This window comes from Lepidothrix coronata, unplaced genomic scaffold (assembly GCF_001604755.1).
Source record: "Lepidothrix coronata isolate B3197 unplaced genomic scaffold, Lepidothrix_coronata-1.0 Scaffold18, whole genome shotgun sequence".
Classification (NCBI taxonomy): Eukaryota; Metazoa; Chordata; class Aves; order Passeriformes; family Pipridae; genus Lepidothrix; species Lepidothrix coronata.
The window spans coordinates 2515471-2521129 of NW_016690198.1; the positions used below are offsets into that span (position 1 = coordinate 2515471).

The following is a 5659-nucleotide window of genomic DNA, read 5'->3' on the forward strand; positions in this document are numbered from 1 at the left end:
TTACTTAAATGTGTCAAATGTGTTTCTGCTGTATTTAAGAGAATTTTTTATAAAAGAGTTAATTTTGAGGACTATGCTTTGGATGTGTATCAGAATTGAGAACCCAAAGCTTTGTCCAAAGATTTGCATTAGCCAGTTACCTCGTGAAAGAAATGTGTCTTACTATGTTTGATGGAAAGCTCCATTTTGAACTTGGTTTTAGTGCTATGGAAATTAATGTTTCCTTCATGTCCTAGAGCTGCAGTTGGCCTGTTATATTTTCAAATACACAAAAGGTATTCCTACTTGCATATGTTTCTTTTTGGAGGAATCGAGGTACCAGCATACAGGGTTTCAGCACTTTCTATATCTGCTTTTGGGAACAATTTAGAAGCATTATAGCTTAGTTCTTTTTCCAAAGGTGTTAATGCTTTTTAAATATGTAATATTCCTGAGCATTTATCCTTAAGAAAATATTTGTATTTTCTCTTCAATCAGATACATAATAAATAACCATAAAAGCAAAGCACTTAAAATGCATTTCTCTACAGTGAAATTCAGACTGTTTGTCTTTCTCTAAGATTAAAAGAACTCAATTTTGTCATGTATCGGGCTTACTAGTACGTATCTGCTAATGTGAATGCAGTTCAGAAATCTGTGGTTTATGCTCTGTTCTTCCTGTACAACTCACAAAGTTTTAACCAAAATCATTCTCTATTAAGATAAAAACAAAGCAAAAAAATCAGGACATAAATTTACCACATGGAAATATTATGTGCCTAATTTAGAAGCTATGAGATGAAACAGAAATTATCATAGATATTTCAAACAATCTCAAGTAAAGTCTAGCAGGCAATTTGTAGGAAATTATGCATTTAACAATTTTTAGTCTGCATTATGGATTGTGGAGTGTCTCATAATCAAAAATTTCTGGCAGATGCATTGGTCTGACTAGCCTAACAGTGTATCTGGCTAGATATTGTTTATGTTTCTTGACCAAACAAGCAACTAGACCCAGTAGTCCTTATGATTAGGTTTCTGATAACTCATTTAGCAATCAGTTTCCATCAATATTTACCTTAAATGCAAGTCAAATTTGCTGTTACACTTAGCTCGTAAAATTGACATAAATGTCAACCCAATTCACATTAAAATAAATATTGAAGTGACACCTGTCTCAAGAAGCCTTCCCAAGGAAAAAGTGTTTAAATACAGAAGACAGTCACAATCCCATGTTTTTGATAACAGTGAACTAAAATGTAAACACAATGAGAAAGTAGTATCTATATTTCTTAATGTGAGTGAATGGATTGATTTGGTATTTAAAACTAATGCAATATGGATTTCTTGCATTTTATCTTTCATAAAACTGCACTTTAGAAGTGTAAAAGACAAAATACAGCTTCCTTGTACCCATATCTGCTTTGTGGTTTTGTTGGTTTCTTTTTCTTTTTTTTTCTTGTTGTCTCAATGATGTACTCCCTTTCATGTATATCTGTGTATATCTGCTTCCCTACCCCTCGTTCTTATTTGCTCCTTATACTTATTTTCAACTATTCTTTTAAAAATCCAGTTTACTAATTCTCCTTTCACCCTTCAACACAGCCTATACTCCCATCATCAGCAGATGTTTTTAAATTATTTTGCTCATTCACTGTCAGAGTCTGATTACAGAGGAGGAAATCTAAAAGCCACTAAAAATGTATCAGTTTTTGGGTTTCAACAGTTTCTCATCTTTATATGACCTAGGATCTTGAAATTATGATGTATTTCTCCATTGTAAAATTTTTGATAACAGCCAAAGTGAAGGAGGAGTAGGGCAGGCAGAAATTTAGGCAGAACTCAGAAATAGGTCACACTTTTTTGTAAACATGCAAAAAGCAAATGAGTTGTATATGGGTTTGTTTTGACGTAAAGTAAGAAAAAGGCATGATTGTTCAGTGGGCAAGAGATGGTACACTGAAACTATTCCCTACTAAAACCTGGTTACAAATTACCTCTACATGCCCCCAATATGCATTTTAAACTCCCATCTTCTCCCTTAAACTATTGTTATATTTTGTTACCTGCTGTTAACTTTGGTTGAAGCACAGTATGTCAAAGTAAGAACAGGCTTTTACCAAGAGTAAACCTTCCTTCAGTCTAGGTGGCTTTTGTATTATTTCATGAATATAACTTTTTTTTTGGTGACACAATGTGTTAAACTCCTAGGAAGTTAATTAAAATTCCATGTGTTTTGTATGATAATTTAAAACACAGCTACTATATGGAAAAGGTATTACCACAGAGTGCCTGGGACATATGCCAGAAAGGCTTAAGTAAGGAAAGAAATATGTACATTTGCTGTCCTGTCTCAATAGACCATGGCAATATTTTCTAAATCACAAGGATCTTGATGGGAATTCAGAGATTAGGATATAATTTTAACTAGTAATTGGATATACTTACCACTGCTCCCCCATCTATTTCTTTTCAAAATGACAAAAGCTGGCTTCCTTCTCTCTTATTTTGAAATCATTAGACCATAGTGATGCCATCAATAATCTCTTTCAAGTCTATCTTTTGCCATTTTAAAACTTTGGTTTATACGCTTGCCCAAAGTTTTATCTGCTGAAACTCAAAGCAGTATGACGAAAGAAGTCATACCAGATGGAGCTGCACTAACGCTTTAGTGCGACATTGGGGTTTAATACAGAGATTTCAAATACTCAGGTAATCTCAGTCTGATCTTTTGTATACTTACAGGGTTTAGGGATTGTTTTATTCAAATGCATCCATCACTTGAAAAAATTACAAGTGCTCAGTGATAATTCCATTCTGGAATTACCTGAAAAGAGGTTGTAGTGAAGGAGGGAGTCTTAATCTTCTCCCAGGTAAAAAAGGACAGGATGAGAGGAAATAGCATCAAGTTGCATCAGGGAGGCTTGGATTAAACATTCGGAATTTTTTTTTTTTTCAGATAAAGGGTTTAAAGTACTGAAACATATTGTCCAAGGAAATGGTAGAGTCACCATCCTTGGAAGTGTTCAAAAGACCTGTGGATATGGCACTTGAGGACATGGTTTAGTGGTAACATTGTGATGATGCTAGGCTGATGGCTGGAGTTGATGCTCTTGAAGGTATTTTTCAAGCTTAATGATTCTATGATTCTATGATCTAGTGATTTTACGGATGACAGAAATTTGTGAATTGCCTAAGACTGACAAGTATGTGTTGTTTGGATTGCCTAAAATATTTACACACACATGAGCACTCATATACACATGCATACATGCATACATATATAATGCAATATATTTAGCTTCAGACTACTTAAAGTATGTAGAAATGATTCTACTTTATGCTCCTATATAGTAGTACTAGCAAAACATCTACACAGATATCACTGAAATGAGCTTTTTTCAGGCTTCTGGCTGGGAATGTTGATCAGCAGTCTGTGTTTCTTCATTCTGTGTACAAGTATATAGAAAAGTAAATACTCTCTGTTCTTGGACTCCTGTCTTTCCAGTGGATAAGCAGTGCTTTGTGTAACAAAATTGTTTGAGAAATAACACATTTGTAGAGTCTTGTTCTATTATTTAATGAGATCTGGAAATATATCCTTCTGCTAAAATCACCAGAAGGACATCTTTTGTGGAAGTACTGCATTAAGTGAAAATAATTTCTTAAAGAAGAGGAAAAGCTTGATCCTCAGTAATTCATGGAGTACAGGGACTACCACAAATTAAATTGCATCAAAATTGTATTACAATTGGCATTCCTTAGGAATAATTCAGTATTATTTTTTGTACAGGATTATATGATGAAGGATAATTGAAAGGGTGTTTTGATATTAAAAAAAAAACAACCTTCAGAAGGTGAGACACATCCCAAAACCAATACAGCTACTACTTATTTGCTAGAATTTCATAGCACACAAATACAGTTTGCCCATGCAAATAGAGAACACTTCAGTGTCAACTTCATGGACATATATAATATTACATGTGTCAAATGGATGTCCATTTTAGTCATCAGTGCCATGCTGATAAAAGACAAACTACCCTTCAATTTAATTCGAGCCAAAGTAATTGCAAATGTAAATATTTAGTTTGCACGTGTGTTTGTCGAAAAGAGGCAAAGTTTTACAATCACACCTGTTAGAATGATTGTGCTCCTGGGAACTGAAACAAAATTAAGCTAACAAAGAAGGAATAGAAACACAGAGACATGATCAGAGTGAAGATGAAAATGTCTTATTCATACACCTAAAGGCTTTCCTCACTGTAGTTTAGTGAGAAGAGCAAGTTAAGAACTGTCTCAATCCCTTTTGTGTCTATACAGAAAAATCTCTGTCTTGAATAAAATATTACCGTAAATCTCAGTCCTGAAAGCCATGACCTGAAGCCCAAACTGTGCAGCAGAGCTGCAGGCACAGTCCCCACCTGAGGTAGTGCAGCTGCTCATTCCCCCGCGGTCCCTGCGCACGGCAGCTGGTGTTCCGCGGTGTCGTGGTTTGCAGTCATACCACCCCGAACCCCGCAGTTCTGGTGAAATATTGCAAGCAATGGGTCCGAGTTTGATCTCCAAGATTTCAGACTAATTCAGCTGATCTGCAGTCTATTATTTAGGCGCTAGATGTCACCATGTACTACTGCAAGCACACGCGGGCTGTGCTTGCTGGTAAACAAAGAGGAAATCGCTGGAACCAAAGTTACGTAGTGCATTGTTCATAGACATATAACCCAATTACCACTTTGTTACCACCTGTCTGAATTTTCCAAGGAAATAATTATGTTGGCAAACGTTGGCTATTTCCCGACGTATTTCACTGGAGCGTCTCGAATCAGATCACGGCGTTTTTAATTCTTTTTTTTTTCGATTTATAATGAGTTTGGCCCAACCTCGTTGCACAGGAAACGGTGGGAGGTCTGAAGCTTAAGACAAGCCCAATGTCAGATCTACATCAAAGCTGACAGCCTGGGAGGCTGAGGTGCCCTGGGGCTCCGGGTCCTCAGCAAAGGCAAGTCCTGGAGCTTCACAGTCCCTCGTAATTTCTAAACCAATTGATGCTCTTTGGTGTGTAACAGCTACAGGAACAGGTTCCTTGAAATTCAGTACATTTTTGGGTTTAGTTTGATTTTATTTCAAATCAGACACCAAAAATTAAAAAAAAAAAAATAAAAAAGCGTTGGAATCAGATTTTCCAGTCATCTCTTTCCCCAGATAAGACTGCCCGGACTACGACTGCTGTAAGTAACTTTGTTCTCTCTCCCCGGTCAGCTCGGTCAGCGCGCGTGTACCGACAGCTGCCCCGTGCCTCTGCCCTCTGCTACTGTCGCCTCCGATGCGCTTCATCCTTCCATCCCCCCACCCCCCGTTGCCTCTACGAGGGCAGCGCACTGTGCCTCCCTCTCCCCGATGCCTCCCGCTTCTTCACCTGCTTTTACATCCGGCGAACCTTTCACAGCGCCCCGGCACTACCTGCGCGCTTATACTGCGGACTTTTTTCTTTGTTTTATTTTTAAAACTCGGACATGGGCATATACCGCTGCCTCTGATATTTTAGTTGTAAATCAGCTTCTCTCCACCCAGCCCGGAGGAGACCCGTAGGTCAGGGCAGGGGTGCAAAGTACCCCTCCGCCTCTTCTTTGCACCCCTAGCCCCGGGTGCTGCGGGGGCGGGCGGGGGGGGGGGGGGG

At 37.9% G+C, this 5659-nt stretch overlaps 1 protein-coding gene across 1 annotated transcript in view; it reads left to right on the plus strand.

Moving 5' to 3' along the window:
- Positions 1 to 4737: 4737 nt before the first annotated feature.
- The window catches only part of TMEM2 (transmembrane protein 2), a 52126-nt gene continuing 51204 nt past the window's right edge, over positions 4738 to 5659 (plus strand). The window contains exon 1 of the mRNA XM_017807339.1: positions 4738 to 5210. The gene's annotated coding sequence lies outside the window, so the exon portion shown is untranslated. The remainder of the gene's footprint in view (positions 5211 to 5659) is intronic.